This window comes from Apodemus sylvaticus, chromosome 20 (genome assembly GCF_947179515.1).
Source record: "Apodemus sylvaticus chromosome 20, mApoSyl1.1, whole genome shotgun sequence".
Taxonomy (NCBI): Eukaryota; Metazoa; Chordata; class Mammalia; order Rodentia; family Muridae; genus Apodemus; species Apodemus sylvaticus.
Genome location: NC_067491.1, coordinates 25,323,504 through 25,340,825, shown reverse-complemented (window position 1 = coordinate 25,340,825; position 17,322 = coordinate 25,323,504). Strand labels below are relative to the sequence as shown.

Genomic DNA, 17,322 nt, shown 5'->3' with positions numbered 1-17,322 from the left:
GACTCCCTAGAGGGAAAAGTCATCACAAGATAAGATGACACCTATAAAAACAATTTAAAACTTTTTTAAAAAGTGCTGTATTTGAGTTTAGGGATATGGTGGCTTTCTTTTAAAGTGACACATTTTGATTGCTAGTCTTAGACTTGTCTTGAAGTGATTTGCTTGACTTTTAAATTTTAACATTATAATTGAAGCAAAACATTTAAAACAGGTCCCTACATGTCATGGCATGTGTGGCTCACGCAATGCCTGTGTACTGAGCTGAAACCCACACGTTTCTATGCAGACAGCAGTCCTGCTTACATGTTCATACTTTTAATCAAAAATCTGTGGCCTCCTATTCTCAATATTTGTTAAAGTAGCATGGTGATGTGACTCTATTTATAGAAGAGATCCAAAATGTTCTAGAAATATGTTCTAATGCCCAATGGCTGGCTTCATTCGTTCCTCAAATCTGATGAAAATGCTAGGGATTAGGCAGGAAGCCAGCCTGGTAAGCCAGGATCTGGCAGAAACACTGTCAGAAACAAATTTCATTGCTTTGCTACCTAGCCTTTCTAGTGAGAAACTGTGTCAACTTTTGCTTCTTAACAATGTTGCTAACTCAAAACTGAAAGTCTAGAGCTGTCTCCAGGTGCCTGAATCCCTTGCTCTCCCAACAGTTCTCCCATCAAAGGCCATTACATCATTTGTTTACGTAGCATTTTTGGATTGTTTTCCCTCTTTTTCTCAAAGATAAGCCACTAGGTAGTTCCTGTGCATAATTGTAGTAAATGGAGCCCTATCACCAACGTCACTGTGTAGATTGTTGGAGGCCAGGACTCAGGAAAACGATGCTCCATTTGCTGAAAAGTCACAAACAATTCCTAATGCCCATTTCAGTTGCTCTGCCTCCCTGCCTTGCCCAATGCTTGTCAATAAGTTGCAGGCCCAGCCATAACTTTATTTAAAATTATTTTCTAAGGATGCATCCTTAACGCGGGCTTGCTGTACATGCTACATCAACATAAACCCTGGGAATGCAGAAGAACAGGCACATTATCAAGTATCTATAAGCCAAAAGGGTGAAACATTTTATCATTTATAGGTCTTAATCACTGGCACATCTGGGTTTGAGAAAGTATGATTTGGAATTCTTTTCTGGGCTGGGGGTAAGGGTTAAGAGATGATGTCATGTAGCTCAGGCTAGCCTATTTAGCTGAAAATGGCCAAGGTCTTCTGTTCCTCTTGCTTCAATCTTCCAACTACTAGCATTTCAGGTAAGATGTCGAGGCCTAACTTGGACCTCTTGTTTGGATAAGCACCCCAGTACTATCCTCAGGTGTTAAGCAAAAATGCTCTAGTAACTCCTGGTTTAATGGCCTTGTCTTTGGCTTACATAACCTGTGAGGAATTGAAATTCCTGAAGGAGAAGCTGTTTTATAAATGGGCTTGCATTTTATGTGACTGCAGCACCCATGAAAGGGTTAATAAGCCTCTCACACAGCTGTGTATATTCTGAGTATTTCCATGTGCTTTCGTCTCCTTGTTGAGGAAGGAATCTCAAAGTAGCAATTAGTAAATGCAATTACCTGCTTCCTATCTAGGGTATGCATGGGATCACAGGTAAGAAGGAAGAAATGAGCTTCAGGCAAAATAGGATGCTGTAATCTGCAGGGGCACCCAGGTAATTCACCAGAGGATTGAAGTGGGGTTGTCTGATCCTTTCTCTGTTACCATGTACCTGAAATTATGGTCATGGTCAGGGAAAGTGAAGACAAAATGCAGAGACAGTGGTTATCATTTAAGCAATTTGGGGAAAGTATGTTTGACATTTAAAAATCTTCAATTATATTTGTCTTCGAGTATGTGCGCCTATTTTATCCTTGATTAAGTAGCTGAATTGTTTAAGAGGGAAAATAAAATATTTAGTTCTCAGAGAGAACAATATACAACGAGTTTCTCCCTTTGGCAAAAATAATTATACAAATGCTAGACGTGTTAGAGTCATCCACTAAGCCATATTTTACAAATAATAATAATAGGTTTACAAAGACAGTGAGTGCCCATTTCTGACATACTGGATGGGGGAATTATCAAATATTTCAATGCAGAATTAACTCCTGAGAGAGGCCCTTAGCTAAGTGTTTTGTATGTATCACTTGTGGTTTCAGTAACCTGCTTGTAATGTAGTGCATGGTAAGGAATGGTGTCTGGCAGGGCTGCTAGGAAAGTTACTGAATTACATCTTTGGCAAATAATCTTACGTGCTTCTGATCCTGGCTTAAAGGCCATTCTCAGTACATGTGGAAATTCCCCATCTCTTGTTTAGCACAAACAGTTGAGAACTAGATGATAATTTTTGTCTTCGCATGCATCATAATTTTCTGGAGACCTCTTTTGACATAGTGCCTCCCTATGCAGACGATCAGTACAACAACCACGCTCTCTGTGGCTAAGATACTTACAGAAATACCCAGCGCTCTTCCTTTACTCTTCTTACCATAACCACCGAGCTGACACTTTTGTAAACTCTGCCTGTCTATTTAGAGAATCAAAGCAAAGTCAAAGAGAATTGAAACTGATCTACGCAATTCAAACTTGAGTAAAAATAGATATAAAAATTACAGAGATTGTTGTTCTTTATGAGCTTTGAGTTTCACAGAGGGGCAGCCAGAAACTCTTTAACAGTATCAAAAATGTGCTTGTTACTCTAAATTAGTTTTTACAGTCTTTCAGAACTGTCTTAAGTTTTGTTTTCAAATGAATGAAAACTGACTGTCATTTTAAAAGATTCCTTTGCTATGGGTTTTGAAAGTTACATTTTACAATGCACAAAAGCAACACTTTCAGCATTATTATTTCTGCAACAAAGCAATTTATTTTTCTCGTACACTTTAAGGTATGTATATCCAACATGAATCAGGCTGCATAGGTTCCAGGACACCTGTGAATGTAGTCTAAAACACATTTATAGGTAACAATGTCATCTTACGATGGCGGACAACCCTAATATAGAAAAAAGATCTATATATATATATTTTTTTCTTCCTTACAACAAAAAATATTCCATTTATATGAATAGAAAAGAATAAAAATTTTCTGGATTGTGACATGATAACTTTAAGGAAGTTTATGTTCCCACCGATAATGGATTTACTTGAGTACGGTGCTATTTATGTGCCCGGTCATCACTGCTTACTTTAGAGCCAATGGAAGTCTCATTTCAAGACCTCTCTGTGAAACTAAGGGAAAATATCCATTCCCTTTTGCTGAGATATATTAAAATTCTCTTGAGAAAAATGTGCAGGTAAAATGAAAAGGTCTGGATAAAGTTTATGTGACAAAATGAAAAACATAAGTCATTCCTTGAAGAATTTAGATGTGAAGATACCGTTCTTTTTTTCTCCTACTCACAAAAGCAATGCTAACCATGTCATCCAATTACATAAAACTATAAAATGAATGAACACGTTACCTAAAAGCAAATGGTGGCTGAAACATCTGAAAAGGCACTACAAACAGACTTTATCATTGATCATATCCGAATCAAGCAAAATTATGACTTCAACTTCTGCTAAATGTGTAGAGAGGAACATCTTCTTACACTGAGGAGTCATTCCATCTCTTCTTCCCCAGTCTTGGGAAATACATGTCAGTAAAAGTGAGGCCCTTGGTGCACATTTATTTTGTCTCTAGGTATCCTAGTCCTTCTACCCAAAGTCCCATTAACATATTCCTAAAATGTTGTTTCCTTCCTTTGACTGGTACTAGAAAAGTAAGTATCCCCAACTCAATATACTATTACTTACTGCCCATTACATCATCATTAAAAAAATTACATAATTTTAGAATATGTGTATATATATATATATATATATATATATATATGAAAATGAGTCCAAATTAAAATTATGTGTTTATACTCATTTGATTTATCCCTGCATAAATAGATTTGGCTAATTTTAATGAAAGCAAAATCAGCTAGGAATCATCTTTCATCTAATAAATTTTCAGTGCAGATACATTCATGACTAATAAGTCATCAAAATATTTAAAACACAAGTGGATCAGATATTTAATGAGAAAAACATTACATTTTTGTAAAATGTAAGACCTATAACTACATTCTAATTTGGCATACCGTCCATGTTTTGTCTGGGTTACCCATAATATTAGATAAAATTCTCTATTATATAATCAAATTGTCTTATTGTGCCTTTTTACCCCCAAACTACGTAATAATTACCACTAGGATGATAAATACCATGTTACAAATTAGAATTAGTAATAACCCTTTCCAGGTGTTGCATAAATTGGAAAGCACAAGAACTAGAAGCTTTGAGATTTATATAAATTGCTTCCTTAAATCTAAATTCTTTCCCATATGATGGCTATGAGAATCTGTTTGGGGGATATACTCTAAATAGATTTAATATACTGACATCAAAAGAGACTAATTGATATTATTTCAATGTGTTATTAGACTAACAGGAAGTTCAAATTAACTTTCAGATTTCCAAAGCATTCCTCATTTTATTTATTAATCGCACAGCTCATTTTGCAAACATAAGACAAACTACCATTTCCTAGTTTTAGTTTTGTTAGTATCATGTCTAATATGTATATCTGAGAAAGTAAATAGCATGTTTTCTCCTTTTTAGAAAACTGATTAGAACCACCTGATTATTTAACCAGCTAGAATAGCTAACACCGTCTATGTAGACATAAGGTTTGAAACTAATATTGGTAACTATCATGTGGTATTTCAGTACTGGTATTTCAGTACTAGTATTTCCCTTCTATAGTTGCAGCCTTCAGTTCTAATAAATATATCTTAAATTATAATTATCATACGCACTCTAAAGAATTACTAAGACTTACTACACCACCATCTTAAAAGGTAAAAAATTAGGAATGTATAAAATTGTGAGCATAAATTTTCTGTATCATTTAAGTCCATTTAAAATCTTCAATCTGTTCATAACATCTTACAATTAGATATGACTTGCAGGATACGAAGACTCAATTTTTCAGAAGTATATGAAAAAAACTTCACATTCATAAAAATCTTTATACACACTGTTGATATAATTAATATTTTATACAGAGTCATGCAAATAAATGTCACAATCCAAGCCCACACTTTCACATTTCCCCAGTACGGTGCAAAAACAAGCAAACAGAATCTTATTTTGTCCCTACGGAAAGCTACTTCTTTCCTTTACGTCTTTTCATGTCTAAACTTGTAAACTCAGCTGTACACACACATGAAGTAATTAAGTGGCTATTCTTTTGTCCTTGTATCCGAAAAGTGTTCCCTCTGAAAAGTCATAGATCTCATCAGAGACACTACATTTTCAAGAAGTCATTTAGATGTCACGCTTTAGAAAAATCTCCTGTGTGCCTATAAATTAGTGATATGAGTATGTATGTATGGTGTATGTGTGTGATGTGGAGTGTGTGCATGTGTGTGTATGAATGTGTATGTATGGTGTATGTGTGTAATGTGGAGGAGTGTGTGTATGTGTGTGTGTATGAATGTGTGTGTATGTGTGTGTGTTCACATGCTTAGGTGCATAAAGTCTGCTAAGGTAGGTGAGATAATCATCTAGAAAACTGCTTTGAAAATAATGTACAATCTTAATATTCATCAATGTACAAGTTAATATCACTGATGCCACATGAAGTCGGATCTTTTCTAAGTTTGTGTAGAAATTTACAAGTTAAAGGTATGTGATTGAAAAGACTACCTGGGGTACCCAGGCTGTTTTGGGAGTTGCGATAGACTTAAGAAGGGAAGATCTCCTCTTCTTATCTCAAATGAGAATTTAGAAAAAACTACGACTTGGCATTTCTCCTGATAAATCAGAAAGATTTATCTTGGAACGAGCATCTGCTGCCTTCGCTCTGTTCTGGCAGAGCCGGATTGCAGTGCTTTCCTGTTACACAGAACTGGATATTTCCCTTCGATTCCCCCCCCCCCCAGCTGGGGGTAATCGCTTATCAGTCTCCAAGGAATAATAGGAAAACAAAGCTTAGATCAGAGAAGATGGAGTTAGAGATTGCAGAAGCTATTGTCAAGATTCTGTCTAACAAGTGCGATGTGCTTGACCTGTTTCTCTGACAGCTATGGAAGTTGTTTCAATAGCTCTTTTCTAACAAGATGTGAGAAGTGAAATGTTTTCCCCTTAAGATCTTTCAAATTTGAGACTGTCTTCCTTCCATTGCTTCCTAAACTTTTCTTCTAGTCCAAGAGGATCCTGTCAACTGAACCTACCTTCTGAAGGGAACATGAAAACTGCAGAAACATCAATTTTATATCTATTCAATATTTTCATATTAAAAGAGTGTCTTGAGACGTGAATTTAGTACCTAGACAGTGACATGAGAATGCAGCCTTAAAAAAAGGTAAAAAAGGAAATCTCATGCACAAAAACAGCTCTAACAAGAAGTTAAACTTCCTGTGTTTCAGCAAAGGGTTAAGGTTAGGGAAGTGGACAGAAGTATGTCCACACAAGCTAACCAGATTAGCAAGATCAAAGTAAAATCTAAGTCTCCAGATAATTCTGGTGTCACTTGCAAAGGGTTTCAAACTTCCCATGTTTTTACCCTCCCACTGTAAAGGCTGCCTGGGTAAATCTCGAGAGGGTGATGATCTAGTTTTAAATTTACAAACTCAAGAAGCCCTCAAAGTTCACACAGTGACACTGATGTGCTATCCCAAACTGTCAGCTCCCTAGGACAGATGCAAACAAGAAGATTCTGATGGCAGACACAGGAGAGCAGCAGCAATTAAGCAGTTGAAAGTGGGCTGGAGTGTTGGGTTATTTTTGTTCCATTTGTAGCCTCTTGCAAGGAGGAGATAAGTCAAACTTGACACTTCCTTTCTGAGAGCAGGGACTGGTCTCCTTGTCTACTCTCATTCAGTTTAATTCCCTGTGTGGTTTCATCCCTTCCTGGACTCATATTTTCACACGGGGTTGCAATCTATCCTACCCTCCAACAGAAAGAAATCTTTTTCTCTTCTTCACTGCCCTATTCCCTGTAAGAAAGACAATCCTCCACTCTCACCCCCCACCAGGGGGGGGGCTGTGCTGGCTTAGAATGGGAGGAAGGGGAGGAGAGAGGGGGTTGGGGGTGGAGGACAGAGGAGAGAATGGAAGAAGCAAGAAGATGGGGGATGCCCAACATCAACTCCTGTTTCTGAATCATCAGCCCTGTGCAAAGTGCTTTTCCGGGAGATGCACTTAATGGTCTTGCATTTCTCACAATAGGCTTACGGGGGGATCCCTCCCTAGGTTTCCCACCAACACAAATCAAGTGTACCTAGGTCTCTTCGACAGATTCAAGCGCAGAGGTACCAGGGTACCGCCGAGGTAGCCGCGCTGCCGGTGGGGCTGCCTTACCTGGAGCGAGGAGGACCTGGAGGTGGTGCGAGTCTTGGTCCCCGCTGCTCTCACCGCGGACCGGTGCGAGGCACACGAGTACTCTCGCTTGCCTCCGCTCTCAGAGGGGCAGCCTGCAACACAAAAGGGGTGTGTGGGTGTGGGTGTGGGTGAGGTTTTCTAGGGCCACCAGCTGGTCCCAGCTGGCCGCCCCCGCCCTGCACACACCCCTTCGGGGAGCTGAGCCCCCTGTCGGGTGAGCAGGACCCTGGGGGCTTGCCCCGGTTACAGCCTCAACTTGCCCACTGCTAACTGCGGATGCTGCCGCTGCAGGAGGAGGAGAAGGAAAGACACTGGGGGCTGAACTCGGTCAGAGCATCCCCACACTGCAGCTTCTCCAGGAATCCCTCCAGTGAGGAGGCGGCCGCCCATCATCTCTCGGCCCCGGCTGTTGATTGGTTCCAACCAAGGTACGCTACTCAGAAGAGCCAATCAGAGAGCACTAATAATAGGTGGATCCTCTCAGGCAACGGAGCCCAGCCCAGTACTGTTAGTGTCTCTCCATCCCCACAGCGGACAGGGACCTGAGGAGAGGGGTTTAGAAGCGTGGCGGGGGTGGGGTGAACTAAGAGGAGATCAGATCCCTAGGAGAAAACATTAAAAGACATTTTCTAAACCCGGTGGGTAGACTCGGGGATGCCCTCAACCTGTTCAGTAAGCCATATGCACTGGATAAGAAGCAAGCTTAATACAAAGCGCTTTTTTTTTTTAACTTTCAATCAAAACCTGCCTTGATACTGAGCATGCCCAGACCGCCACAGCACCCTAGGAGTTTCGATGTGTGCGAGTTCTAGGTTGAAAAGGTGGGAGCTGGGACGGGAGAGAGGCAGAAGTTTGTCTTTGGCCGTTTGACACCGCGGAGTTGGGGAAGAAGGAGCAACTGAGATAGAGGTGGTCCTTCTTGCTTTGGGAGACCAGTCGCATCATTCCGTCTGAACTCAAGTGGGAAGCCAGGCTCCGATAATGTCAGGGCAGCTAGATGCCTGGAGACCGCCCAGGAAGGGTGTGGTGGACCAGATCTATAGGCAAGGTCCATCCCCCTAGGTGGGGCGGAGGAGCGAGGCTCCACCCAGCTGCAGCTGCTAAGCAGTAGAGTGCCCAGGGAGTTTCCTTGCAGCGACCAATAAGTTTGGAGACTTGGGTCAAGTGCGACCTTGTTAGGCATGCTTTTTCCACCTTCTTGGGCTTGTGCTCGCCCCCGCCCCCATCTTTCTTCGCCCCTTGCCAGCACAGTGAGAGACTAAAGGGCTTTCTCCCTCCTTCTCTTCCTAGCTGAACCCTTCTGCTGGGAAGTAAGAAGCTTTTCCCCTGTGAGAGCAGCGGTGACCTGATTGTCTCTAAGCTCCTGGGCAATTTATAGCTTGATAATACCGAGATGCCAAACAGGGAGGTTGAGAGGCTTGTTGGGGAGGGCAGGCTGGCTGGCCCTGGGGTGGAGCCCAGCTCCCAAGGGCAGGAGCCCTTTACTCCACAGGTGAAATGCTTTCATGTCACTAACAGAGATTTGCCTTTCCCACCCACTTGACCTTGCTCGTACCCTCTGAACCTCTTGCTTTGCTTGGAAATCTTAGCACTTTGTGTAAAGTTGATCAATAGCCACGAATGAGCTCCCCCCTAATTGGACTCTTTATTTTCCTGACAGGATGATCGTGGCATCTCAGGTAAGGAACTAAATAAGCATTCTCAATTCCCCAAACTCATCCACTTTGAACTGGAGTTTTATTAACACTGGTATGCAAAGGTAACTGTAGTGAGAATTCAATTAACGGTAACACATTTCTTCAGGTTTGTAATTAAATCTCTTCTATTTATACAATGTTTAAGATTAAGAACCTTATTCTGAATATATGGCAAAAGAAGGCCACCTCATATAAATGTATTCTTCTGGGACACGGACCCTTGTGTTTTGGGCTTTGTTTGCATTATCAAGAATTTAGAATGAGAGGTAAACTAAGAAAATAATAAACCTTCAACTTGTAACTTTATCCATCTTCTGTTTTCCAAAAAAAACCCCGAAGCCTTATTTGAAAACAGTTTCACTGGTGAAAAGAGGAGAGTGCAAATACTGTAAGTTAATTTGAAATGTTTGTCCAAGGAGGGGAGGGACTTGCAGAGGAGGAGGAACGGAGGGGGTCAGTGTAAGAGCAGATAGAAAAATTGAGTATCTGTTTGTATTCTCCAATGAAGATATGTGCATGAGAGAGCGTTATAATATCCACCTAATAGAAATTTTTATTTTAAAAATATACATAGCTCTCTCTTTAGGTTTTTTTTTTTTAAAAATCAGTTAAAAACTCCATGCTTTTCCTAGTTACCAACAGCAGTTGTAGAGAAAAGATGAGCATGTTAATGAATGGAGTAGGAATATAGAATTTTAAAATTTCTCTTCAAGACCCTGGGGTCTATCATCATTTTAACCAATTTCTGTGTCCACCTCATAGTCTACCCACAGTGTCCTGCAGTGGAAACTATTCTAGGGGGCATGGATATGTCAGAACACCTACCCCAACCCTTCTGTGTTTCTTGAAGGGGACAGCTTCCTATAATGAGAAATAGGCTTTGGGCATATTTCACTGTACTTAATTTGAGAATTAATAGCATTTTTACTTATCAATATTAAGAAGAAGATTATTTATATATACTAACTGGATACAAAGTAGGTTTTGTTTGTTTTTGTTGTTGTTATTGTTTTGACCAAAGTTTTTGTTGATTCTCCTTTATTTTTGCATATCGTTGTCAGCCATTTGGGAATTCATTCAAGACCTTACCTGATCCTATTTGATTGGTACAACACCATCATGTTTTTATAAGTGTGTGTGTGTGTGTGTGTGTGTGTGTGTGTGTATGTGTTTGTGTGTGTGCGCACGTGCGCGCACCTGTCTGTCTGTCTGTCTCTGTCTGTCTGTGAAAGAACATATGCTTATGGAGACCCAAGTGATGACTTGGTTATTATCTTCAGGAAAATTAATTGTCTTTGGGAATGCCACCACCTTCTTTGAGACAGTCTCTTTGACTTTTGTCTTAGTTGGAGTTTCATCGCTGTGAAGAAACACCATAATCAAAGCAGCTCTCCTAAAGGAAAACATTTGCTTGGGGTTGGGCTACCGTTTCAAAAGGTTCAGCCCATCATCGTCATAGTGGAAGCATGGAAACCTGTAGACAGAAATGCTGCTTGAGTAGTGAGAGTTCTGCATTTTGATCTGAAGGTAACCAGCAGGAGACTGACTCTTCCACACTGGATAGAGCTTGAGCACAAGGAGCCCTCGAAGCCTGCTTACACAGTGACACACTTCTTCCAACAAGGCCACACCTCCTTATAGTGCCACTTCCCATGGGTCAAGCGTATTCAAACCACCACAATTCGTAACTCACTCATTAAATTCTACTGGCTGGCCACTGAGCCTCAGGGATCTTCTGCCTCTCCCTTCCAAGTGCTTAGAATACAAGTGCATGTATCATCACACTTGGCTTTTACATGGGAACTGAGGGTTGAACTCTGCTCCACATACAGGCTAAATACTTTACTGAACATCCTCTTAGTCCAGAGATGTATTCCTATTGCAGGCACTATGCATGAATTCTCATCTTTACATCACACCATTGCATATTAAAAAGAAAGTTCAATAAACCTGACTCATTTTATTCACTTTTGTTAGCCTGCTTACAGGTATCTTTCTATTCAGGATTCCCATTTCTTTTACCATCAACCCAACTCCTTTCCTGAGTATACAGTGCTGATTCTTTCCTTAACTACTTGCTATTTTTAGACTTGTGTTCAACTTTGAATGTTTTGCTTCTGTGCATAAACAAAGCCCTACTTTTATTAATTAAAAAAGAATCTTTTTACACAACCCATGTCTCAGTGTCAAAAATGCCCTATTTCTTTATTGTTGAGCTTTTCTGTTTCCTGTTTCAACGATTTCTTTGGCATCTATTTCAGCTTACAAGATCAGAATAGATACTAAGCTGAACTGCTGCAGGGAGTAAAGAGGTGTGTCTCATGGGAAGAAAGGGAATTAGGGAATTTAGAAACTGGAAATTCATTAGGCACAAACCCATCCAAGGATTTCTGTGGACCACAAAAAACGTTTGCATGAGAGAGATATAAATACAATTAACATTTTTTGGAATATACATATATTTGGTGGTACATACATTTCTAGTTCACCAGGACTCTCTCCAAGGCTTTAAATCTTACATCCTTAATTGTTAACCAAGTCATTTGGTAAAAATAACATTACCCAGGGCTGTGAAAAATTAAAAGTGATCAACTCTTCAATTATATATTTCTCTTCACTTTGTTTTCTGCCATTGCTTCTTAAGATAGGCTCACCACCTTCCTTGGGTTTTTCTTTTTACTACAGGGGATTGACTAGGCATTTGTTTTCTGTCCGGAGAATTTTGGAGAATCCCAGCCTTAGAACTAATTGGCTGTGTGACCTTGAAAGATGTGCAAGAACCTCTCCGAGCCTTGGAGAGGCTTGTGTTGCTTATTTATCATGAGTATATAATGGATGTACATAACACATACTTTTAGGGATTTTGCAATGATTAAGTCATACTATTCACAGAAGGTGCTAGGAAACTTACGGGGAGGGGGGAGCTGGGAAAGGGAAAATTATTTGAAATGTAAACAAAGAATATAGGAAATAAAAAATTATATAAAAAACAAAGAGGATTAAAAAAGAAAAGAAAAGAAAAGAAAAGAAAAGAAAAAGAAAAACTATAAGAACTTTCTAATTGGGGACTGAAGAGATGGCTTGCACTGCTGAAGACCGAAGACTGAAGAGAGTCGTACTGCTCTTGTAGAGGATCCAAGTCCTGGTCCCAACACCAAAGTCAGGCAGCTCACAACTGCCTATCACTTTAGTTCCAGGGGACTTGATCTCTCTTTTGGCCTCATGAGTGCCTCCAGGTGCATGGTATACCTACAGCTTAGCAGGCACACACATACGTATAAATTATAAAGGCAGAAATAATGAACAAACCAAAGAGAGAAGGAAGGAAGGGAGAAAGAAAAGAAGAAAGGATGGAAGAAAGAAAGAAGAGAAAAGAAAAGAAAAGAAAGCTTGCGTACAATGGCACTGAACAGCCTCTTATCTTCCCCCCTCCCTCTCCCCATGCTGCCCATAGGTTGTATCCTTCCAGGACATAAATTATAACTGAATTTTTGGAGATTTCATTTTTGTTGTTGAAATTTAGTTCGAATTAGTCTATAAAACCAAGAAACATTCTATTCTAATGGCAAGATAACTGACGAACACTATTTCCCCTGGAAAATGCTTTTAAAGACTACCAAAGCAATTCACTTTGATTTATTTACTCCCTCTCCCTCTCCCTCTCCCTCTCCCTTTCCCTTTCCCTCTCCCTCTCCCCCTCCCCCTCCCCCCTTCCCCTCCCTCTCCCTCTCCCCTCTCTCTCCCTCCCTCTCCCTGTCCTCTCCCCGACCCCAAGATCATTTGGACTGGCAATACCACTATTTTTTCTTTTCCATTTTTATTACTAACATATATTTTACCATATAATATATCTTGATTGTGGTTTCCTATCCCTCTACTCCTCCCAGATCCTTCCTACCCCCCCTCCATCTGGATCCACCCACTTTCTGTCTTTCATTAGAAAACAAATAGGCTTTTAAAGGATAATAATTATAATATAATATAAAATAATAAGATAAACAAAAATCTAACACCTTAAAGTTGGAGAAAATAAGCAAACAGAAGGAAAGAAGCCCAAGAGAAGACAAAAGAATCTGAGGCTCACTTATACACACCCTTAGTAACCCAATAAAACCATTAAGCTGGAAGCCATAATGTATACATGTAGGGGTCCCAGTGCAAACCTATGCATACCCTCTACATGTTGCCTCAATCTCTGTAAGGCTTCTAAAGGAAACTAATAGGATATAACAAATAAGTTAAAACAGAAATACATCAGAATAGGACAAGATAAACATAAGGGAAAGATCCCAAGAAAGGGCACATGAAACAAATATAGAGGCAGAGACAAGCTGGTTTGAATACTCAGGCATCCCATAAAAACATGAAACTGCAAGTCATACTATATAGGCAAAGGACTGGTAGCATAAAAAGAGAGGAAATATGTATATTAAAAATATAAATAAATTAAATTTGAAAGAAAGAAAGCAAGAGCCCTGACATGACATTCTGAGACAAGGAACCTCAAAAGACACTGTTGAGTTTGTTTTCAGTCAGCCATCTACTGCTGGGCATAGAGCTTATCCTTCAGAGTAGTTTGTTTCCCCAGTGAGATGCCCATAGAGAAAGCTATGTTTCCTTCACCAGTGGTTATAAATTGGTGATGGCTTCTAGGTTAGGGATAGGGCATGTTCCCACTTCTTCCAGCTCTACGATTCCATCTGGCATATGCTGCCAGCGTCTCTGTGAGTTTATATGTGCATCAGTCAGGTTGATTTAGAGGGTCCTGTCTTACTGATGTTCTCCATTCCTTCTGGCTCTTACACTTTTTCTGCCTTCTCTTCCACAGGCTTCCCTGAGCCTTCAAGGGAGGGACTTGATGGAGACATTCTATTTAGGGCTGAATGTTCCAAGGTCTCTCTCACCCTTTGTATAATAACTGGCTTAGGTATCTGTATTTGTTCTCATCTAATACAGGAGGAAGTGTCTCTGATGATGGCAGAGCAAAGCACTGATCAATGAGTACAGTAGTGTAGAAGAATGTCATTAGGTACCATTTTGTCACAACTTTATTTATTTTTATTAGAACAATAGTATTTCACTTTCCTCTAGACCCAGAGGTTCTTAGTCTCCCAAGCAGTGCTGGGTATGGTATGGGTTCCATCTTATGGCCTGGATCTTAAATCAAATCCCATATAGATTTGTTACTCCCACAAGCTCAGTGATGCCATTGTCTTGCAGATAGGACACCATTTTAGAGCAAAGATTTTGTGGCTGGGTTGGTGTTTACATTTCTCCTTTGGTGTGATGAAGACTACCTTCGTGTGCCAAAGGTGCTAGTATGTCGGTGTGAAGCCTTTATGGAGGTACCAGCTCTCAACTTCTACATCTTCAATGAGTTATATATCTATTGTCTTTACAAGTAGGGCGTGGATGTCAGTATGTGGAGAGCAACTGATAGTCTTGGCAAAGCCTGGGTTGTTTGGAGGTCCCTGTGGGATTCCTTTGACCAACAACCCCATTAAATACAACCCAATCTCAGTACTGGAAGATTCATTTGGTGCCAAGCGATGTCCAGTTGGTGCTCTGTCTCCCTCATTATTTGGTAATTTCATTTAGATCATCTTCATATATGTACACATTTTAGGAAGTTTCTACCGTATCAGGTTTCCCGACTACCCTTCAAATGGCCCTTACTTTTAGTTCACTTTCCTTGTATTCCTTCAATGGTCCATACCCTCCCTAAATTTTCCACTTGCTCTCCTGTTCCAGGCCCCTCCCCCACCATCTAATTCTAACTATCTATTCTATTTCCTATTCCTAGAGAGAGATCATTCTTCCCCTGGCTAGTCCCTTACTTCATATCTACCCTTTGTTTGTAGTTTAGTTATCATTGAAAATAATAGCTAATATCTACATATAAACAAATACATATGATATTTGTCTTTCTAGGTCTGGGTTGCTGTACTCAGGTGGATTTTTCTAGTTCCATACATTTACCTGAGATTTTCATGATTTCATTTTTTTTTACATGGCTGAGTTATATTCCATTTTGTCAATGTACCACATTTTCTTTATCCATTCATCTTTTCAGAGACATCTTGGTTGCTTCCAATATCAGGCCATTATGAATGAAACAGCAATGAACAAGGTTGAACCAGTGTCTCTGTGGTAGGATGAAATGTCTTTTGAATATATTCAAAGACTACTGGTGATTTGATAATCAAAAGAGTAAGACATAAACAATTACATCCACTGTGTCAAAACTAAATGAAAAGAAATTAATACACACATTTTCTGAGTGAACATCATGGTGTTTAAGAGAGGAAATCTGGCATTGGAAAGAAAAGCCAATGAAATCAGATGGAGCCAGTCACTACGGAGTTAGAGCCCCACAGCTGAATCACCGTCCTTTACAATTTACAGATAAAAGAAAATGAAGAGCTAGCAACATTCAGTGTGGCCTTACAAAAGCCTTTTCTTAAATATATTGCTAGGAAAATACTAGGAATGAAAAGAAGAACAGTGACTCAAAAAGTAATATACTGTGTCAGGCTGCTGAGGTTAGAGAAGAAAATGCTATGTAGGTGGATATATCTCAAAGGCAAAATAAAAGTTTATTTGAGCTAATGCTAGCAAAGGCTTAGGAAAGGAAACATTTGATATATTTTTGAATACTTAGTGTTTAAGGAAAACACTAGTGAAAATTAGCTTACTAATATAGCAAGAACAACATTTGAAATCAGGGAAAGGATTTCTGTTCAACTGAATTTAGAGAACGATACCTCAACTGCTGTCTTCAAGTTATGTGAAATATATGAGTATATAGAGTAATTAATTTATCCAAAGCTGTAGAGGGTCAGACATGAGGCAAGATGAGCGTCTGTGTTCTCAACAAACAAAAATGACTTAATGATATTATTTGTGGATAAAGGATAACAGACAATGAAGGCCTGCACTTTATAATTTAATTATGCTGAGGTCCATGGTCAGATTCAAAAAAGAAAGAATAGCTGTTCTGGATTGCTTTTGGAAAGTATTGGATTCTGTAGATTTTCTTCTTCTTTAAATGCAGTTTGGTTTATTTTTCTCTAACTTAACAAAGTTATAAATAAAAACCAAATCTCATGTAAATCAAGATATGATCCTGTTTCAGTAAGACTATTTAGAATATTCACAGCATCCTGCAGGTGACAGATCTCTGGATGACTGATGTCATGGCTTGTTGGAAGCATGTTTCCATTCCAGGTGGTTATAGGACATTATGTACACTGATAATGTACACTCCTGGTTGTACTGTATTCTGAAGCCTACATTACTGACAAGTAGAGATGGAGGACACCAACATTATATTATAAGTAACAAACAAATGTTATACAAAACTTAAGAAGGAAATATTAAATAACATTCCAGAGATGAACAGCTGGCAAATGTTCCACATTTCACATTTCAACCACATAGACTTGACAAGGTCAGTAGACATTTAAATTGCACCAGAAATAACTGTGACTATGTCAAGGACTACCAGTCCTCGTCTTGGAGACTACAGAAACACCCAAGCTTGTGCAATAATAACCAGAAAACTTTTATTAGGATAAATAAAACTGACCTTTACTGACCAAGGAAAATTCAAGCTAGAACAAGGATCTTTTATCAGTCACTCTCTTAATGAAATGAATGGAGTTCACTGGAGGGGTGGCTGTGGGCCTGAGACGTCTTGGAGATTGCATAATGAAATAGTATACATGGAATAAAGGATCAGAAAGCTAGCTGTGAGTACACCTTCCATTTTCAAAGGCTGTGTGTCAAATATCTTTGTACTCATTTTCTTCTTCCAACCTGCACCACCAGGTGAGCTACTATCCTGTACTTTGTATATAGTATGGATTAGCTATGGTCCAATTTACCACATCTGTATCTATGTATATTTAAAATGTCATTGCTAGGTATACTTACTTTTAAAGATTGTATAGATAGAATTATGCTATATGTATAAAGGTACATACATGTATACACATATAAGCAACAGAGAGAGAAAGAGAGAGAGAGAGGGAGAGAGAGAGAGAGAGAGAGAGAGAGAGAGAGAGAGAGAGAGAGAGAGAGAGAGAGAGAGAGAGAGGAGGGAGGGAGAAAGGGCAGGAGAGAGAGAGGGAGAAACATCTTCATTTAATTGTAGGGTTTAAAGGCTAGTAAGATGGCTTACTCAGCAGGTTAAATTTATGTCTCCAAGCCTAATG

At 39.5% G+C, this 17,322-nt stretch overlaps 1 protein-coding gene across 1 annotated transcript in view; it reads right to left on the bottom strand.

Annotated features, from left to right (window-relative positions):
• The window catches only part of Syt1 (synaptotagmin 1), a 533,203-nt gene extending 525,460 nt beyond the window's left edge, over positions 1-7,743 (bottom strand). The window contains exon 1 of the mRNA XM_052165717.1: positions 7,389-7,743. The gene's annotated coding sequence lies outside the window, so the exon portion shown is untranslated. The remainder of the gene's footprint in view (positions 1-7,388) is intronic.
• Positions 7,744-17,322: the final 9,579 nt, after the last annotated feature.